At 29.6% G+C, this 22,889-nt stretch overlaps 1 pseudogene; it reads left to right on the top strand.

Moving 5' to 3' along the window:
- Positions 1–309: 309 nt before the first annotated feature.
- LOC117905605 lies at positions 310–1,131 on the top strand (annotated as a pseudogene).
- Positions 1,132–22,889: the final 21,758 nt, after the last annotated feature.

Genomic DNA, 22,889 nt, shown 5'->3' with positions numbered 1-22,889 from the left:
TTGTTGTAATGTATACTCAACATAATGAAAACACTTAAGTATGCGATATAATGTGTTCATTCTTTTACCCCTAATGCATTCTATTTTCCCATAAGTCGAGGTTTATAAATGAAACTAAGCATAATCAATTTTAGTTCATGTTTTCTAATATTTGTTACTCTGTTGGATCATCCATGTATATGCCTTGCTGGTGGCAGGTCTGAAGTGGATTATATTAAGGATATTACTCATGTTATTTGGATGAGATTTAGTCATAAACTCTTACATGTTGACAAGAACCTCATTGGGATGGATTATCATTTGGAAGAAATGGAAGAAATTTTTCCACAGATGATGGACTCAATATCAAATGATGTTTGCATGGTTGGGATCTATGGACTTGGAGGAATTGGTAAGACAACCATTGCCAAAGTTTTATATAATTGAATTGCTGCTCAATTCATGATTACTACCTTTATTGCAAATGTTAGAGAGGATTCCAAAAGTCAAGGTCTAGTTCATTTACAAAAGCAACTTCTTCATTATATCTTGCCAAGAGGGAAGAACTTTATAAGCACTGTTGATGAAAGGATCCATATGATAAAAGATAGGCTCTGCTTTAAAAAGGTTCTTCTTGTGCTTGATGATGTTGATGATTTGAACCAATTGGAAGCCTTAGCTGGTGATCATAATTGGTTTGGTCTAGGAAGTAGAATTATTGTAACAACTAGAGATAAGCATTTGTTGGAGGTGCATGAAGTGGATACATTATATGAGGCTAAGAAATTAGATCACAAGGAAGCTGTTGAACTCTTTTGTTGGAATGTGTTTAAATAGAACCACCCCAAGGAAGATTATGAAACACTTTCAAATTCTGTGGTACATTATGCTAATGCTTTGCCATTAGGTCTTAAAGTTTTGGGTTGTTTCCTATATGGCAAGACAGTATGTCAATCGGAAAGTGAATTGCATAAACTAGAATGGGAACCTAACCAAGAAATTCAATGCGTGCTTAAGAGAAGTTATGATGAATTAGATTGCACACAACAACAGATATTCCTAGATGTTGCTTGCTTCTTTAATGGAGAGGATAAAGATTCTGTTACTAGAATCCTAGAGGCTTGTAACTTCTATGCAGAGAGTGGAATATGAGTCCTTGGTGATAAGTGTCTCATAAGTATTGTAGACAACAAGATATGGATGCATGATTTGTTACAACAAATGGGGCAAGACATTGTTGGACAAGAATTTCCTAAAGAACCTGGAAAATGGAGCAGATTGTGCTATCCTGAGGTTGTAAGTCGTGTATTAACAAGAAAAATGGTAAGAGCAAACTGCAAATGATCCTACTTTTAAACTTGAATGATATTTAGAATATATAAGCTTCAATAATATTATTTTTGTTTAGGTTACAAATATTACTTGTATGTATTTTGCTCTTCACTTGTCCTCTACTCTTGTTTGTCAGGGAACAGAGGCAGTTAAAGGCATACTCTTGAACTTGTCTATACCAAAGCCGATACACATTACTACTGAATCCTTTGTAATGATGAAGAATCTTAGGTTGCTCAAAATCTATTCAGATCATGAATTTGCTTCGATGGGAGAGCACAGTAAAGTAAAGTTGTCTAAAGACTTTGAATTCCCTTCTTATGAGCTAAGATATCTCTATTGGCAAGGATATCCTTTGGAATCTTTGCCATCAAGTTTTTATGCAGAGGACCTTGTAGAACTTCACATGTGTTATAGCAGCTTAAAACAACTTTGGGAAAGTGACATGGTATGATTATTGATTATTTATTCGTGTCTCTTCTTTAGTTAATCTCTAAAGTCCATGAAAGCTTATATATTGAAGCCATTATTATTATTTTCTGTTACAGCTTCTTGAAAAGTTAAATACCATCAGATTGAGTTCCTGTCAACGCCTCATTGAAATTCCAGACATCTCAGTTAGTGCACCCAATCTGGAGAAACTAATTCTTGATGGTTGTTCAAGTTTGGTTAAGGTTCACCCATCTATTGGAAAGCTGAGCAAGCTTATTTTGTTGAATTTGAAAAACTGCAAAAAGCTTAGCAGTTTTCCAAGCATCATCGACATGGAAGCGCTTGAAATTCTTAATTTGTCTGGCTGCTCAGAGCTCAAGAAGTTTCCAGATATTCAAGGTAACATGGAACATTTATTGGAGCTTTATTTGGCTTCAACAGCTATCAAGGAACTTCCCTCCTCAATTGAGCATCTCACTGGACTTGTTTTATTGGATCTGAAAAGATGCAAAAATCTTAAGAGTCTTCCCACAAGTGTCTGTAAGTTGGAATCCCTTGAATATCTCTTTCTCTCTGGTTGTTCAAAACTAGAGAATTTTCCAGAAATGATGGAGGAAATGGAAAATTTGAAAGAGCTTCTTTTAGATGGAACATCAATAGAAGGGCTACCCTCTTCTATTGACCGTCTAAAAGGCCTTGTTTTATTGAATCTGAGGAATTGCAAAAATCTTGTGAGTCTTCCAAAAGGCATGTGTACATTGACATCTCTTGAAACACTCATTGTCACTGGTTGTTCACAATTAAACAATTTGCCAAAGAATCTTGGGACCTTGCAACAATTTGCCTTCTGGCTTTTCTTGTTTTATGTCCTTCACAAATTTAGACCTAAGTGACTGCAAACTAATAGAAGGATATTGGAAAGAATCTATAGGAGAAAAAGTTACTAGCGGAAGAGCCTGATGAAATTAATGTTAGGGCTAATTATTCTGGCCCCAAATTAAAATTAAAATTCTAGTTTAAATTCAATTGTATATTCTCAATTTCATTGCATTTTCTGATTCTCTGAACTAAATTTTATATTCCAAAAATAATATTAAACTCTAAGCTATCCAAGAAAAATGAAAAAAAAAAATGCATCAAGAAATAATATAATATAAAAAGCATAACCTTTATTACATGGAGGGGAATAACTGGTCCTTCAATGGCATGAATCCTTTCTTTCCTCCATAAAAATTAAAAATCATACTTGTTAATATTATTAGCTCCACCATTTACTCCTTAGCATTATTAGCTCCACCATTTACTCTTAACTCCACCATTTGCTCCTTAATTGTAGACTAATTCCAAACCCACCACAAAAATGTGCTTGGAAAATGCTTTGTAAGCACATTAAAGAGAATATATTGAATATCACACCACAAAAATGGAGGGATAACCTATGCTATAAATAATTCCTAAAGCATAGATTAGATTCAAGTGAGCTCAGGAATTGAAGTAACCATGCCACAATATTCTAATTTAACACTACTCCTTGAAATAACCCATTACCTAGTAGAGAACTAAAAACCAAATTTGGCCTAAGGAAGACACAATAACCATGGGGGCTTTTCTTGTCATTGAGACCAGAGGCACTGCATCCGAATAAGCTTGAAGATGAAGAGAATCAACCATTTGTAAAATAATATTGATAAAAAAATCCTATTAAATAACACAAAATGTGTTTCACAACTAACCAAAGGGCAAAAGTAGGCTGAGACATGAACTAGCAAACTTATTAACAACAAAAGATAGGTTTGGTTGAGTAATGGTGACATATTGCAGAGCAATGACAATGTTGTGAAGGGGCATCAGGAAATGGCTCCCCATCAGATTGAGGCAAGGTTGGACCAACATGAGTAGGAGTAGCAGCTAGTTTACAAGTAAGAATCTTTGAAATGAGACCAAGTGCACTTTGTGGCCCATATTGAACTCTTCCTCTAAGTAAAACACTTAGTCCTACGACCAATGTCCTGGCTTTTGCTCCAAATAGCGGCTTTTGGAGAAACACTCACATGATTGTTACCTTTTGTGTCTCCAATCTTCCAGCAATCATTAAGTTAAGCCCATTCTTCTATAAGTCCCTAAATTCAAGACCATCATCAAGGGCATTTACCTCATCATGTAGTCAAGCAATTTGCACCTTTGGTGCATATCTGTGTGAGGCTACAGACAATTATTCCCTCTTTCTGAACTTCCCACAACATTTCCTAGAGCTTTGATGTATCAAGCAAAGGAGCTTTTTGACTTAGCTAATGTTTGTTTTTTAACTTAATTCTAACTAGAACTTAAAACTAAATAGCACTTAGTAGAGTTAAGTATTAAGTTATTTGTTTTATATATATATATATATATATATATATATATATATATATATATATATTTCATTTCTATTAAGTATTAAAAAGTAGAGAAAAACCAACAGGCTAATTCTAGCATTGAGAAAAAACCAAATATTTTGACTTTTTCTATTTAGTTAAAAAAATTAAGAAATAAGTAATAAGTTAACAAAAATATCTAAAAACAAATTATATGAAATTTAAATGTAAATTGCTTTCGGAAAAAAGTTAAAAAATAAAAAAATAACATATAATAAAATAAAATAAAAACCAACATCACCATCACGTTAGAGCACCAAAGCACCAAAGGCTCTTTGATGTATTAAGCAAAGGTCCTACGATCATTGGATCCTTGTCAAAACATTCCCCCTCCCCCTCTAGTTTGTCATCACGCAGCATACAGGACAAGGTCATTCTGCTTTAAGCCCTTAATGCAACAAATAAGAATCCTTAGTGATGCTACAGTAATCTTGACCATTGTCCCTCTACCATCAAACTTTTCAAGGTTGCCAGCCAAAGAATTTTAACTCACACTCCTACCCATCTTGGTTCAATTTTCACCTGCATTGGGATCAACACGCAAGTGTGCATTAGCCTTAGAGGCCTCAACAACCAGAGCTCTAAACAGTACGAAGTTAAGGTAACAGGTCAGCTTTCCAACTAACACCCCCTAGTGGAGAAATCTTTGTATGATTATGTTATAGAGCTGAAAATCAATCACACAATTAAACACAAATCATTTATGTGGAAAACCTTGTCTCAAGGTGAAAAGCTGTTAGAGCATTCCCGACTACCAAACTCTTCTAAATCAATTATCAATATACAAGTGAACCATCTCACGAAAAGTGAGTTCTAATTTCAATCTCTCATCTCCTCCTTTCTTGTGATCTCTACATGACCCAAACTTGATTTTCCATAGCTTGATGTCACATTGAATTGCTTTGGAATCACTTTGATATGAAGCTTCTTACTTGGAAGTTGATTCACATGTTAGGACCTCAAAAACGAAAATTGGGAGAAGAAAGACAATCACTTTGAGGGGATACCCAAAGCACTAATAGTTTTGTATAAGATTATTCGAGCCAAGGGAAATATACTAATTCATTGATTTCAATGTTGCATTGATTTCCTTATTTAAATTTCGCCTTGTTGAGATTAAAATATCATAAATTATAAAAATATCAATTGTTGAATTTTTAGAAGTAACAAATTTGTTAGACAAAAATTTAGTCAAAAAAATTAATGAGATATAAATTGATCAAAACACATAAATGCTAGAAAAAAAAACATTAAGTAATGATAAAATGAGTAATAACGTATTTGTTAAAGTTATTTTATTGAAAAAAATAACATATTTATGATAACATTTGTAATACGTGACAATAATTTTCAAAACTTGAAGACGTCTTTAATATTAAAATGGTAATCCAACTAATTTGGATATATTCAAAGATATAAAAAAGTAAAATATAATTATTTTTTATTTAACAATATTTATAAATGTATGTTTTTATCATATTTAATTATAAATTTTATTAAAAAATTATAAGTGATGATCATGTTTTCCTTATTTTATTTACAACAAACCATAAAAAATTATCGTGATGGTTTATATTTTTAAAAATCACTTAAATCAAATTTGAAAATGAAAGTTTAATATCTCATACTGTGAAACTACCTATGGTGGGGGTGGTTGATGGGTTGTATAGGTAGTTCTTAGATTTTAGCCTAAAAATTACCAATACTTTTAATGAATTTTTAAATTAGATTGATAATTATTAAATAATTTAGTAACTCTACTCACATAAGGAAATATGCAATATACATGGAAAACCTCTCACAAAGTCTCTGAGAGACTTTATGGATGTAAAAAATCATGGGATTAGATATTCTAGAGGTAAAATACCCCTTAATCATGAAGAATTAAGTTCATAGATTTATTTGATAGTTGCTACTCTCTGATTCTTACACTCTAATATCTACTCCTAACTTCATGTTGATGATGTAAAACTTTTGTGCTCTTTAGTAGACTCCTCAATGCCTTAAGGAGGATGCAAGAGTCTACCACAAAGCCTTGACCATTGGCAAATCAATTTGAGAGTTTTGGGTTAAAAGCAAAAAGTAATGATCGTAGGCTTAAGGTACATCACGATCAAATAACAAATCACAATTTTTATATATAAACACACACACTTTGGTAAAACCTAGTGCACTTAGGACAAGATTTCAAAATGATAATTTTCCAAAAACCACAAATTTGTAAAATGACTAAAATTGGAAACTTTGCAAATTGTCCAAACTGGGTAATTTAGGGCTTGAATGCTCAAGCACCTTTCAAGTAAAGCTTGAGCAACTCTTGTCAACGCCTGTCCACTCTTAAGAAATACTTGAGTGATTGATTAGGGTGCTTAAATGCTCAACTTTAGAATTCTATTTTTCAATTAAACTAAACACTCAATTTTCAATTTCCTAATCTCAACTTTATGCCTTCTTAAAAGTTATTATCCTCTTCATAGCTCACAATACTTGTATTTTCCCAAGTTGATTTTGTTACAACTTTGAGTCTTCACAAGCAATGTAAGTCACAAGAAAGTGTGTATAGTCTTAAACTAGGATAAGTAGAATAAAGCAATCAATTTAATCTAAATAGACTAATGTAGAATAAAAAATAAAAAATAAGATAATTAAAATTAATTTATTTACCAAAGTTCTATTTTAATATTTAATTGTGTGCATGGACATTTACTTAAATAGAACATATGCAAGTATTGATAATAAGTGCAACTTGACAACGTTTTTCCATGAAAGTCGAGCTATTGTAGAGGTTTTTTAAGGGTATGATAAGGGACAAAAGTGATTTTATTGTATGAGAACAACCATTATAGTTTTTTTTTTTTCCTTTGGAAGGTGGTAGACCTTCAGCAAAATCTATGGAGATAGTAAAACATCTTGTGAAGGAATGAGCAATGGTTTTAGCAAACCTTATTAAGTGCATAGGATTAGGAAGGCGTTGAAGTTTATGGTTATTAATCCCTTTCAAATTAAATAAAAAATAAAACATTATAATCATAGAAGAAAGTGTGCAATCTCTTTTGGCCATTGCAATGCATGGTTGCTATATTATATAATGAGGTTTGAGTTAGTCATAGGAGTGATTGAGCTCACAACTTTTGTATTGACACATATTATGTTAGACATGGATCATTAATTAGATAACTTTACTAAATGACTTTTATAATCACTCATAGTAGGAATTTGTCTTGACATGTTCCTTTTTTAGGCTTAAACATTCCTTGTACAGTATCTTATAAGCTACGTGAAAATTCATGTCATTATCATCGAAGTCACTTAACTCACTTAAAGGTTTTTTAAGGGAGGTTATCTATTGACATTTGTCACAAAGGCAATGAAATTAATGCACTCACAACATTCATTTAATTTATTTTCACTTGTTTAATTAGACTCGAATTCACTCCAAGTTGTCCATATAACCTTTTTATCCTTTGAGGGACATTCAAATGCAAAATGACCATCTTCACCACATTTAAAACATTCAATTTTTACCGATGTATCATTAGTTGAAGTTTATAGATATATTAGGAAACATCAATGAAAATTCTAATATATATAGAATGTTGGAAATAATTCAAAAAATGATAGAAAAAATAATAATGAATATAATGAAATTGTTTTAAGAAAAAAAATGATATGTATATAATAATTTTGTACTCTTAGACAATAATATACAAAATTGTGAAACATTAATGCTAAAATGATAAAGCATTAAGTTTATATATATTGAAGGATATAAAAAATTGTTGATACATATTTTTATTTTTTATTTAAAAATATTATAATTTTATATATAAATTTATATTTAATCACTATATAAAATATATAATAAGATAATTAAAATTAACTTATTTATAATAATTTCATTTTAATTAATTTATAATTATTAATATACAAAAGATATTGTGCAAGGCCACGCTCAAATCTTGATAGTGTGTTGTTTTAATAGCTTTAAGAAAGGAAATCCACATTGAAAAGGGAAAACAAAATAATAAATAATGTATTGCTATGTGACATCACTATTATAAGGTTGTTGTGCTTCACTTTGGTAGGTTATGCATGGGCTATCTTTGGCTGATCAAAGGCCCACCACCATGATTAAAATTTTTGAAAAACTTTGGTATTTTAAATTATTTAATTTATATTAATGAAAAAATAATTTATTAATTTTATTTATTTATTTATTTATGTATTGTACTAATTTTGAATTATTTGAACCAATTGGATCGATGGAGCTGGACGATTATTCAAGAATCAAACGGTTAACACCCTTTTCATTTTGGGCAAAATCGGCCAAAGTGCCTATCATTTGCATCCTAGCATTCAACAACCTCTTTTTTTATTTTGCAAAATGGGACATTGCCCCCATGGGCTTCACCACTGTTTGCTTTACAATGAATGAATGAGGCTTATAATGCTCTTTCTTATCTCCTTTTATTTCCTGTATGGGATCATTGTAGTGGCTAATTTAAAGAAAAATAAGCTTGGACAATAGGTTCAAGGTAAAATGGTTGGACCACTTTGTTACTCTTTTGTTGATGTTAAATTTTTTTTAAAATAAATAAATTACATATGTTATTTTAAAAAATAATATAAGTAAACATATATAAGATTATATAGTACAATTTTTTTTTTCAATATATTTTTATATTTAAATATTATAGATGTTTTGTTTAATAAAATTTAAAATACTAATACATTTATATGAAATTGAAGAGATAAACGTTATTAATTTTTAATTTTATATATTTTTAATTTTAATAAAATATATATTATATATTTACAATATTATCGATTAATTTGATCATAGTTCAATCATCGATCCGACCATTAAAATCTATTTTAAAAACATTATTTTAAAGTTTGGGTTGGATTAAGGTATCCAAGGTCAATTTTTCGTACTGGGAAAACTTCCCTCCAGTGTCCAACTAACAAGTAACAAAAATTCAAAAACAAAAGTAAAACTACATAAAAAGTTGGATCTGAAGAACTTTCCTAAATATAAAGCTAAGCGGCCCGAAAAAACTTATTTTGTAAATTATAAAACGCTGGCATTTCGATTCCAAAGAAGTCTGACCACTTTACTGAAAGAGTAGATCGAAACTTCAATGGCAGCTCACAAGAAAATCACAAGAAACTTCTGGGCACATAGTGCTTTGATATTTGCATGTCAAGCCATATATAATTTTCTTTCCAGCCAAACCAGTCCAAAAACTTTCAAAAGCACAAACGTTTTCAAACTTCAAGATCTTCTCCTTTTCATAGTGTGACGTTCAAAAGCAACAACTGTTGGGTTTTATTTCTCCTGGATCTTCAGTAATAAACCAAAGACGTGATTCAGAATGTGGTCCACATCATTTCATCAATTTAGGAACGAGGATTCATGCTCAAAACCATGTTCGCATCACTACCCCATGTTTTGTGCACGCTATAAGCAGACTCGATGATGGAGAGTCTTTAAAAAAAGGCAGAACACTAATGGTTAAGATTCCCTAAGCCTGCAATCTCTTTCAGTTTTTCAAAAACACCATCTAAGTGGAGGTTGAAAAAGGTTCAGAAGTACCTAAAACCTGAAAATTGAAAAAACACATTTTAACTTGTAGAATGGCAATGGCAGGAGGTACGTTTTCGATCTGTTTATAATTCCGCTTATGATCTAACTGTTATTTAATGATTGTTATAACATGTTTAGATTAGTTTTGTCCATCAATTGGTATTAAAGCCTTGTATGCCTTTTCCTTGTTCGCTTTACAATTTGCATTTTTCAATAAAAAAATATAGTGAGTTTTGGTGTTTTGGAGTTTATGGTTTTTAGAAGTTTTTGATGAAAAAATATTGTTAGAAATCATTGGGAGATGAGATTTCTAACATTTCGGTGTTTTAAATCATCAATCTGGTGTCTAAAATACTTGGAAATCGTCATGTTTCATTTTGGGTTGCAAATGGGTCAAACAGACCTGGTTGAAGGTAGAAGATGGTTGGCCTTATCATTTTGACTATAAATAATAAATAAATAAGTAAACTAGAAATAAGAAAAGGGGCAATAGCCTAGTTGGTCACAACCTTGTCTTCCTTCATCCATTGCACAAGTTCGACCCCTCTTGATAGCAACCTATACTTTTTTTTTTTAAATCATAAAATTTTGTGTTTTAAGATATGTTAATTTATGGGTATTTTATGTGCTAGATTATTTATTTTTGTTAGTTGAATGCATTTTTATGGTTTATTGTACATACAACATTAAATTAAATAATTTTGCACATTAAATTTATTCTTAAAGGCTCTTTATGGATTTAATTTTAGATATTTATGTGCTTACAATTTATATAATTTTAGAAATTTTGCACATTGATATTGAGTTTTGTGTATATATTGCTTATGGTTTCATGCAATTTATATAAGTTTTTCTTGTGAATTAATTAAATGTCAAGTGATTCATATAATTTTAATTAATTAAGGAGTAGCCACAACATCCTTAATTATGCAAAATTATATATCAAGTGTTTTGGGATCACATATAGGAAAATGACATTATAGGTAATTAATTATATTTAATATAATAAAATTTTATCCCACGTGAATTTTTTATTGTATTTGTATAATTAATTAGGATGGAATATCAAATTATATTTCTTAATTACCCATAGGAATTAGGAAATGGAACATAATTTGATAGTTTTATCATAAGGTTTTACATGGATCTAATTGAATTAGAACTTTAACCCACATGCAAGTTTTATGTCATTAGATTCATAATTTTGGAACATGAGTTACATTGGTAAAACATGATATTTGGTTATTAATCTCAATTTGAATTAGAAGCATGTATGTTTAATTTTTGTGCAGTCATGCAACCTGGGAATTTCTCTAATGTGACATTCCCGAATTCAAAGGTAATAACTATAAGGTTTGGAAGAAGAGAATTCTTCTTCATTTAGGGTGCATGGACATTGATTATGCTATTAGGAAAGACAAACCAACCATTACTGACACCAACACTACAACAGAAAAGGCTCTTTATGAACAATGGGAGCGATCAAATCACCTTAGTATGATGTTCATAAAGACCAAAATCTCTTATGGTATTCGTGGTTCTGTTGATCAGCATGACAATGTTAAGGCATTACTGAAGGTTATTGATGAGCAATTTGTGACTTCAGATAAGGCACTTACTAGCACCTTGATAATGAAGTTTTCATCTTTAAGGCTCACCGATGTGAGTGGTGTGCGAGAGCACATAATGCAAATGAGGGATATTGCGGCATAATTGAAGACACTTGAGGTTGAAATGTCTAACTCTTTCCTTGTGCACTTTATTTTGAACACTCTTCCACAACAATATGGACCCTTCAAAATCTCCTGCAACACACATAAGGATAAGTGGTCAATTAATGAGCTTCTGACCATGTGTGTTCAAGAGAAGAGAAGGTTGAAAATGGAATTAGGTGAGAGTGCATTAATGGTAATGGAAGGAAAGGATCAGAACCAGGCCAAAAATAAAGGGAAAGGTAAAATACCGCCCTAAGGTGGAATCAAGAAGGTTAATAGGTGCTTCTTCTGCAAGAAGAAGGGGCACATGAAAAAGGGTTGCACCAAATTCCAAAAATGGCTTAAGAAGAAAGGTAAACCAATCTCATTTGTTTGTTATGAATCTAATATGGTTGATGTTATTTATAACACATGGTGGATTGATTGTGGTTCTACAATCCATGTTTCGAAACCTTGCAGGGTATACAAAACCTAAGGAAGCCAATGCCAAGTAAGCAATGCATTTATTCAGGAAACAAGATGCGTTCACATGTGGAGGCTGTTGGAACATGCAGTTTAGTTTTAAGTAGTGGTTTTATTTTAAATTTAGAAAAAACATTTTATGTTCCAAGTTTCTCTAGGAATTTGATTTCAGTTTCAAGAGTTCTACCTTTGGGTTATTCTTTTAGTTTTTATGAGACATCTTTCCATTTGTTTTATAATCTAATCTTGTTGGAAATGGTACATTGTTTAATGGTCTTTTCTCTATCAATTTGCAAAATGATACCACTAATAACACTATGCATGTTCACATCAGTACAAAACGATGTGTTATGAATGAAGATTCCTCGATGTTGTGGCATTGGAGATTGGGACATATCTCCATACAGAGAATTAAGAGATTAGTAAATGATGGAGTACTTAGTACTTTATATTTTACTAATTTTCACACTTGTGTGGACTGCATTAAGGGAAAGCAAACCTACAAGTCTAAGAAGGGTGCCAAAAGAAGCACAAACATATTAAAGATCATACATTAAGATATTTGTTGCCCAAACATGGATGTGTATGGTCCAAAATACCTCATCTCCTTCATAGATTATTACTCACAATACATGTATATCTACTTGCTTCATAACAAGAATGAAGCATTGGGTGCCTTTAAAGTTTTTAAGGCTGAAGTAGAGAAACAATGTGGAAAGAAAATAAAGATTGCGAGAACAGATAGAGATGGAGAATATTATGGTAGATACACCGAGGATGGACAAACACTTGGTCCATTTGCGAAGTTTCTTCAAGAGCATTGGATAGTTTCTCAATACACCATGCCTAGTTCCCCAGACCAGAATGGTGTGGTTGAAAGAAGAAACCGAAAATTAATGGACATGGTTAGGAGTATACATAGCAACTCCAAGCTTCCTGAATCCTTGTGGAATGAAACTCTTAAAATGACAATGTATATACTGAACCGAGTTCCAACAAAGACTGTCCCCAAGATGCCATTTGAATTATGGAAAGGTTGGAAACCAAGTTTGCGACATATACAGGTTTGAGGATGCTTGTCTGAAGTAAGAGTTTACAACCCACAAGAGAAAAAACTTAACCTAAGGACCATTAATGTGTATTTCATTGGACATGCCGAAAGGTCTAAAGGGTATAGATTCTACTGTCCATCTCACAACACTAGAATTGTGGAGTCAAGAAATGCTAAGTTTCTTGAGAATGACTTGATTAGTGGGAGTGATCGATTTCAAGACATTGTTTTTGAAAAAGATCATATTGATGCTCAACCATCCACTTCAAGTGATAGATTGATTCTCATTCACAACGCCCCTCAAGTTCAAATGGGTGATAGACAACCAATCGTTGAAGTTCCATAAATTGCTAATGACAATCCAGTAGATCAAGTTTTTCAAGATTCACTAAAAGTTGTTGAACAACCAGTTAAGCAACTTGATCCTCAGGAAAATGTTGATACAGCATTAAGGAGATCTATAAAAAAACAATACCTAGTGATTATGTTGTGTATTTGTAAGAATCGGACCATGACATTGGAGCCAAAAATGATCCTGAAACGTTTTGACAAGCCATAAGTTGCAAAGAGTCAAATTTATGGTATGATGCTATGAAAGATGAGATGAATTTTATGGCATCTAATGGAGTCTGGAATCTTGTTGAGTTGATTGATGGTGCAAAAGCCATTGGATGTAAATGGGTCTTCAAGACAAAGAAAGATTCATTGGGCAACATTGAAATATATAAAGCAAGAGTCATTGCTAAAGGACTTGCTCAAAAGGAAGGAATTGACTACAAGGAGACTTTTTCTCCTGTATCTAAGAAAGATTCTCTCCGTATCATTATGACATTAGTTGCACATTTTGACTTAGAGTTGCAACAAATGGATGTGAAAACAACATTTCTCAATGAAAATCCAAAGGAAGAGGTTTACATAAAACAACTAGAAGGATTTTCCTCTAGTGGTGGTGAGCATTTGGTATGCAAGCTAAAGACATCCATATATGGATTGAAACAAGCATCCCATCAGTGGTATTTGAAGTTTCATGATGTTATATCTTCATTTGGTTTCGTGGAGAACATTATGGATTAGTGTATATATCAGAAAGTCAGTGGGAGTAAGATTTGTTTCCTTGTTCTGTATGTGGATGACATTTTACTTGCAACCAATGATAAGGGTTTGCTACATGAGGTGAAACAGTTTCTATCTAAAAACTTTAACATGAAGGATATGGGTGATGCGACTTATGTCAGTGGCATTAAGATACATAGAGATAGATTTTAAGGCCTTTTAGGTCTGTCTCAAGTGACCTATATCAACAAGGTTTTAGAGAGATTTTGGATGAAAAATTCTTCACCAAGTATAGCTCTCATTGTGAAGGGTGATAAGTTCAATTTGGACCAGTGCTCAAAGAATGATCTTGAGCGGGAACAAATGAAAAGCATTCCTTATGCTTTTGCCATTGGAAGCTTGATGTATGCTCAGGTCTGCACAAGATCTGACATTGCATTTTCTATTGGGATGTTAAGAAAAAATCATAGTAATCCAAGTATAAACCACTGGAAAGCTGCAAAGAAGGTGATGAGGTACCTTCAGGGGACCAAATACTACATGCTTATGTATAGACCGACTTATTATTTAGAAGTGATTGACAAATCTGATTCGGACTAAGCTGGCTGCATTGATTCGAGGAAATTAACTTCAGGATATGTCTTTACGATAGCTGATGGAGCTGTTTCTTGGAGAAGCACACTACAAGAAAACTTATTTTTCCTGACAAAAATTTAGGGGCGAATTGTAATTTTGTCGCTAAAAAGAACTTTTACCGATGAAATTTTAGATATCGTTGCTAATGTCAAATTTCTGAAAACTTTTTGTAACGAATTTGAATTTTTTGTCGCCAAAAGACATGGCGGGAAAATTTGGCGGCTTTTTTTTTGCGCAAACGCTATTGTGATGAAAAAAAGACTATTTGCCAACGAAAATATTTGTTACTAAATACAATTTTTTTTGTGACAAAAATAATTTCCTTACTAAAAGTTACAAATTTTTATCCATATTTGCTTATAAAATGGTTTCATCAGTAAATATATTATTTTCTGACAAAATGAGTAATTTTGTCACTGAATAGTGTTGCTAAATTGTAATAGTAATAAGTCATATTGACAAATAGATAAAAAGTTTATGTTATAAAATAATATAATACGTATTTTTTGAGACTTGATATTTAAATTATAATATTTTATTTATATATATAATAATAATACTAATTAAAGATTCATAAAATTAAATACTAGAATATAGATTTATAGAAATTTAAATGTTTTTTTATGTAATAATAGTATTGTTATGAAATAATAAAAAGGTAAATTATTTAAGCAATTAATTTTTATAGTGTAATATATATGTTATATTTTTTTATATAGATAATAACAAATAATCCAAGATATAATATAAATTTATTTAAATTTCAATATTATTATATGATGTTAACCAAACATAAATAATTTTAAATCTTTTTTATTATACAATGTAAAAGTTATTTTTGCAAGTTTAATATAGTAGTATTGAACTTAAATTAGCTATGAATAAGTAATGATCCTCTAATTTGTTCTCATTCAAAATCATGTCGTCTGAAGTAAATTTATACTAATATTTAACTACCTAGTTTAAATTAATAGTTTTTTTATAATTATTACTTGGTTTTTAAATAGTTTTTCATAATTGAAATTATCAAATAAATTACCTAATGTCTATAAAGACATTATATTTGCATAGAATTTATACTTGTGTGTATAAAAAATATCATATATTATCAATACATATATGATTGCAATTAAATATTATATGATATGATATATGGCATTATATGCCTAACTACTATAATATTAATAACAAAATCAAAAATGTGTCATATATATATATATATACACACATATTATAATGGGTATATGAAGAAATTAATATACGAATGATATAAATTGTAACATTTTATAATAATCAACAGTATTTGAAAGCATATTTAATGTTAAAATGATAATTTATTTACTTTATAATATGTGAATAATTATTATATTTTTATTTCATTCATGATTTTTGTGCTTTCAATAATAAATTAAATGGAAAATAAAATCAAACATTTAAAATTAATAGATTTATTAAAACTTTATTTTAATATTTTAATATTTAAAATGTATATAAAATTTAGGTGTAAACATAATTATATATAATGTAGGCACTTTAATAACTCAAATAAATGACTATCCTAGTGGTGTATAGTTAACTTTGTAAGGTTGGGAAGTCTGAACACTTTATTGATCTCATTATAAATTTTTATTTTTAATTGTTAAATATTAATTTATCATAAATGATTACTTATTAAAAAAATCATAAATTATATCACAAAATAGTAAATGTTGTATACTAACTTGTAAAGAAGTTTTTATATTTGTATACAATTTTTTAATAAAACATGTAAAACAAATATAGTTATCAAAATAATTGTAACATATCATAAAATAGTATATCATTTATATTTATAGTGTTTTATTGCATTTGATATTTTTGTTTGAAATATAAGAGAAAGAAAATGAAAAAAGATAAAGATGACTTTTTGACACGAATTGTTGTACTTAGGCTTATTCACTTTGAAAGTAAATTTATACTAATATTTAATTACCTAGATTAACCTAATAAAAATATTTTTTTTAATTATTGTTTAGTTTTTAAATAATTGTTAATATTAGAAATTATCAAATAATAACCTAATTTTTGTCAAGATATTCTATTGACGTAAATTCCAAATATGGTTTATGTTTATAAAGATATCATATATCATTAATGAATATATGATTGTAAGTTAAATATCATATGATACAATACATTGTACCATATGCATAACTACTATATTATTATTTTAGAAAATAAAAAATGCATTATATATTAGTAATATATTATATACATAAAAAAAATTGTAAGGTATCTAACCACTTCTTAATTAACAATTGATTAGTTTAATTTTTAAATAATTTTATGATGTATTAATGATCTTTAGCTTAACTACTAAATTAAGATAATAAATTATGCCACAAAAGTAGCAATTATTATAGCTACTAATTTGTTAAAGATTGTTTTACACTTTTATATGTTTTTAATAAAATATTTAATCTATGATTTTTATTCCTTATTTTAAATCTCAATTTTTATTTTACTCTAATTTCTAATATATAAATTATGATTTAAAAATTTTTAATTTTAAATTTCTAAATTTTAAATAATACAAAACTCATAAATCTTACATTTTATTTTTAGTCAAATTTGTAATTTATAAATTCTAATTTTTTTATTTTTTTATTTTCTAAATTTTAAATAATAAATAGTCCCAATAATAGGCAAATAATAAAGTTTCAATTTTATTTTTAATCTAATTTTTAATTTATATTTTTAATTTTAAAATTTTAAATTCTAAATTTTAAATAATATAAAACATAAAACATCATGAAATGCATTAAATGCGCCGAGTTGTAGTAGCATGCTACTGAGATTTGGTTGTAGAGACGGCACAATGGATGGTGTGGAGTATTGGTTGGGAAATGAAATGAAAAGAAAGTGAAATAAAAAGAAAAAAACAAATCTCCCAAGCACCCACGTAGCACTGGGACTTTGAAAAGTGTGAAGACTTTCTCACCAACTCTCCATCATTTGCCTGCAACTTTGAAAATGAAAAAGAGCATCACTTCCCACCACATCTCTAACATCTACCATAACCTCCTGAACCTTCCACCATTTTCACCATCTCATCTACCTTCTTAAAAAATCGTTTCCCACTTGCAAGCCATATCCACCATTCTCCACCAAAGTTTACCGAGCCGGCAAAGCTTCTTATTTGCCATTTTCATAGGTCTGTTATACTACAGAAATCTACCACCGGTATGTTCCCTTATAATTTTTATTGGTTTTTTTATTTGTTTACATGTTTGTTAATACTTGATTATTCTCTTTATTTCACATAAAATGTTGAAATAATTTGTGTTTAAATTTAATAAGTATTTATTTTTCTTTCTCTCCAATGGACTTATAATTCTTAATATTAATGCATAATACTTGACAGTCAACAGAGAATGGAGAGATGGTTGGCCAAATTGAACTATTCAAACTAGTTCATTGGAAAAGTCAAGATGGATGGATAAATCAAGAGGCTAGAGATTATTATGTAAGATTATTTTGATAGCTTTCTATGTTTAAATCATGTTTGGGATTATGAATCTTTGTGGAAGTGTCATCGTGATAGTTTATTTACCATGTGATGATAAATAAGGCACTTCCTTGGTAGTTTTCATAAATCTTTAAATTTTGATTTGGTTATTGATTGCTTGGGTGTTCAATGTTGTTAAATTGATTAATAGCAGGGAAAATTTGGCAAAGTCTAAAAATTAGGGGAGACTATGCCAAAATTTCTATTGAAATTTTATCTTACCAACTTATTATTATAACTTTTCTTACTCAAAATTACATTTAAGATTATTAGTACTTGTAAAGTATTATTATATCAACTTGTATACTAGATTCTTATTTCAATTTTTATATTATTTAATGTGTGATTACAAGCTAATTAGGTTCTTCTTAGGTAGAATCCTTGAAGTAAACTTTTGTTTGGGCATTAACTAATCATAAATCTTTATTGTTAAATATTTTATTATGTGGTTGGTAAAAATTTGTGGAAATAGTAAAGAATTAAAGAGGGATTAGTATATTATTAACTTAAATATATAATAGGTCAAATTTTGGAAAAAAACTAAGAAATATAAGGGAATATGCCAAAATTTAAATAGGATTTTTAACTTGTTAACTTCTTGTTATAATTTTCCTTGCTTAAAATTAAGTTGAGATTCTAAGTACTTTTCAATTTTTACCATTTTATTATGTATATAAGAATCTTGTTTACGTGATAACAAGTTTAGATACTTTTTTAGTCATTTCTTTGCTTAAAATGAAGTTTACGATTATATGTGCTTGTGGGGTGTTACAATATTTGTATAAAAAATATCATATCCTTATTTGAAATCTAATATTAAGGGATTATTCCAAAATTTAATTAGGATTTTTAACTAATTAACTTCTTGTTGTAATTTTCTTTACTTATAATTAAGTTGAGATTCTAACTACTTTTCAATTTTTATCATTTTAGTATGTATATATGAATCTTGTTTATGTGATAACAAGTTTAGATACTTTTTTAGGAATTTCTTTGCTTAAAATGAAGTTTAGGATTATATGTGCTTGTGGGGTGTTATAATATTTGTATAAAAATATCATATCCTTATTTGAAATCTAATATTAAGGGACTATTCCAAAATTTAATTAGGATTTTTAACTTGTCAACTTCTTGCTATAATTTTCTTTACTTATAATTAAGTTGAGATTCTAACTACTTTTCAATTTTTATTATTTTAGTATGTATATAAGAATCTTGTTTATGTGATAACAAGTTTAGATACTTTTTTAGGCATTTCTTTGCTTAAAATTAAGTTTAGGATTATGTGTGCTTGTAGAGTGTTACAATATTTGTATAAAAATACCATATTCTTATTTGAAATCTAATATTAAGGGACTATGCCAAAATTTAAATAGGATTTTTAACTTTATAACTACTTGTTATAATTTTCTTTACTTATAATTAAGTTGAGATTCTAACTAATTTTCAATTTTTACCATTTTAGTATGTATATAGGAATCTTGTTTATGTGATAACAAGTTTAGATAATTTTTTAGGCATTTCTTTGCTTAAAATTAAGTTTAGGATTATGTGTGCTTGTGGGGTGTTACAATGTTTGTATAAAAATACCATATTCTTGTTTGAAATATAATATTAAGGGACTATGCTAAAATTTAAATAGGATTTTTAACTTACTAACTTCTTGTTATAATTTTCTTTACTTAAAATTAAGTTAAGATTCTAACTACTTTTGAATTTTCACCATTTTAGTATGTATATATTATTCTTGTTTATGTGATAACGTGTTTATAAACACTTTTTTAGGCATTTCTTAGCTTAAAATTAAGTTTAGGATTATGTGTGCTTATGGGATGTTACAATGTTTGTATAAAAATACTATATTCTTGTTTGAAATCTACTATTATTTGCCATATAATAACAAATTAAGGCACTTGGATGTTTTGTTGTGCTAAAAATCAATTTGATTATTAACTAATTTGAAATTCCAATGCTTATATTTATTATATATAGTAGGTATAATTTAAAAAATATCTACTAAATATGGGAGATCATGCCCAAATTTAATGGAAATTTTAATTTACTAACTTATTAATTATGTTTTGGTTCTTTTTTTTTTTTGTTTTATTTTTTATTTTGCATATATAGGAGAAGATGTTGGAGCTCCAACGCCAGCCTATTGCAGAAGGAGTTGTGGCTATGACTGAGGCAGAAATTTGTGAGAGAGTTTTGGGACAAAAATCAGGATATGTCGAGGGCCTTGGTTTTGGCCCTAAACCAATCTCATTTTCTAAATCTAGACCATCATCTTCTGAACATGAAATTGAGTTGGAGCATAGACTTGTTGAGACTCAACTACTTGTGGAGACTCAACAACAACAACTTGAGACTCAACAAGATCGAATTGACCAATTGGAGGCCTTGGTACAAAAACAAAACCAACAACATCATCAACAATTTGAAGAAATATTGCGTCATCTACGATCAAGCCAAGAGTCCTCATGATCCCTTTTTTTATGATGTGCATATGATGGACGTTCATTTCATTTTTTTGATTATGCTAATATAGTTTTTTGTGATAAACACTTTGTTAAACTAATACTTTATTTTGTTATGTAGTTATATTAGCATAGATATTATACTACTATGATCACATGTTATGGTTACATATATTACTTACCAATGAAGTTATGTGATATATATTTTGATTTTTGTAAGCAAGTTTCAGAATTAACTTTTCTATTATAATTAATGTTTTAAATACCAAATACCATACATTTGTAATATGAAAAATAAAAAATGTAAATACATTTCCTGACAAAAAAAAAAAATTATTACTAGCATACGTTTTAGGGACAAAATCATTTTGTAAATAAAAGGATTTAGCAACGAAATGAATTCGTCAGTATTAATGATAAATATTTTAGTTGAAAAAATCCTTTAGCAATGAAATATCTATTTCATCAAGAAAAACTTTTAGTGACAAAATGGAACTTTCGTTGGGATTGCAAAGCCTAGGGAGACGAAATTAAATTGTTACAAAAAATATTTGGTAGCAAAATAAATTCGTCAGCACTAAGTATTGACGACTTGGAGGACAAAAATTTATATTTTTTAGTGGCAAAAATTCTTACTTTTGTTAATGAAAAATTTCGTTGGGGAAAATATTTAGTAACAAAATTTTTATTTCATCAGGGAAAATATTGGGCGACGAAATAGGATTTTTGTCGGGATACTTTTAGCAACGGGTCTAGGGCAACGAATGTGACACGAAACATTTTTCGTTGGGAAATATTTTTACAGACGAAATTTAGACTTTTAGTGACAAAATATTTTATCACTGAAAGTCAATTTTCTTGTAGTGGCACAAAACAAACTATGACTGCAACTTCCACTATGGAGGTTGAGTTTGTGTCTTGTTTTGAGGCTACCTCGCATGGTGTGGTTAAAGAGTTTCATTTCTGGGCTTAGAGTTGTGAATTCAATTTCTAGGCCATTGAAGATATATTGTGACAATTCAACTACAATTTTTATGGCTAAGAGCAACAAAAGTAGCAGTCGAAACAAGCACATCAACATCAAGTATTTAACCATAAGAGAACGTGTTAAAGAGAAAATAGTGGTTATTGAACACGTTAGCACTAAATTGATGATTGCTAATCCTTTGACTAAAGGCATGCCACCGTTGAAATTTAAGGATCATGTAGATAGATTGGGACTTGGTTCCTTCGTGTGATTTTTGTTGTAAGAACGAGTGTTATTTTCAATGAAACTCTATTGTGATGTTTTCTCATATTTGATTTTCTTTGTGTACACTTTTACTCATTTATTGAGAAATATCACTAATGTTTAGACCTAGAATAAACATAGGGTTTATTCATTAAGCTATATGGGCTAGTGTTTAAGAGACATGATGCATTGTGATACATGGAAGATAATACTCGATTTTAGAGGACCTATGGCCTTGATTCATGTGTTTTGTTTCTTGCTATGATGAATGATGGAATATATGGACCAAGTGGGAGAATGTTAGGATTTTATTTCTCCTGGATTTTTGTTAATAAACCCAAGACGTGATTTGGAATGTGGTCCACATCATTTTATCAATTTAGGAACGAGGATTCCTGCTCGGAACCACATTCACATCACTACCCCATGTTCTATGCATGCTCCAAGTAGACTCGATGATGGAGAGAGTCTTTAAAAAATGGTAGAACACTAATGGGTAAGGTTCCCTAAGCCTGCAATCTCTTTCAATTTTTCAAAAACACCAAATAAGTGGAGGTTGAAAAAGGTTTAGAAGCACCTAAAACTTGAGAATTAAACAAACACATTTTAACCTGTAGAATGGTAATGGTGGGAGGTACATTTTCGATTTGTTTATAATTCCGCTTATGATCTAATTGCTATTTAATGATTGTTATAGCATGTTTAGATTATTTTTGTCCATCAACAACTTCATATGCACCTTCAACCCTCGTGGTTTGTCATGCACATGAAGACCAATAACCAGACTACCAAGAACCTATATATAAAGATTTTGCATGGATTAATTATTCCCAATCCATATGTATGTATACATGATAAAAATATATATATACTCAACCGGCTCATCTGATTCTCTGATGCCTTACCCTCAAAACAAATACAGGCAATGCAAAGGAAATCATGAAACAAACAGAGTCAACCAAGTCCACAAGCA

The sequence above is a fragment of the Vitis riparia genome, chromosome 18 (genome assembly GCF_004353265.1).
Source record: "Vitis riparia cultivar Riparia Gloire de Montpellier isolate 1030 chromosome 18, EGFV_Vit.rip_1.0, whole genome shotgun sequence".
Lineage (NCBI taxonomy): Eukaryota > Viridiplantae > Streptophyta > Magnoliopsida > Vitales > Vitaceae > Vitis > Vitis riparia.
The sequence above is the reverse complement of the archived record's forward strand: the minus strand, read 5'-3'. Positions and strand labels throughout refer to the sequence as shown.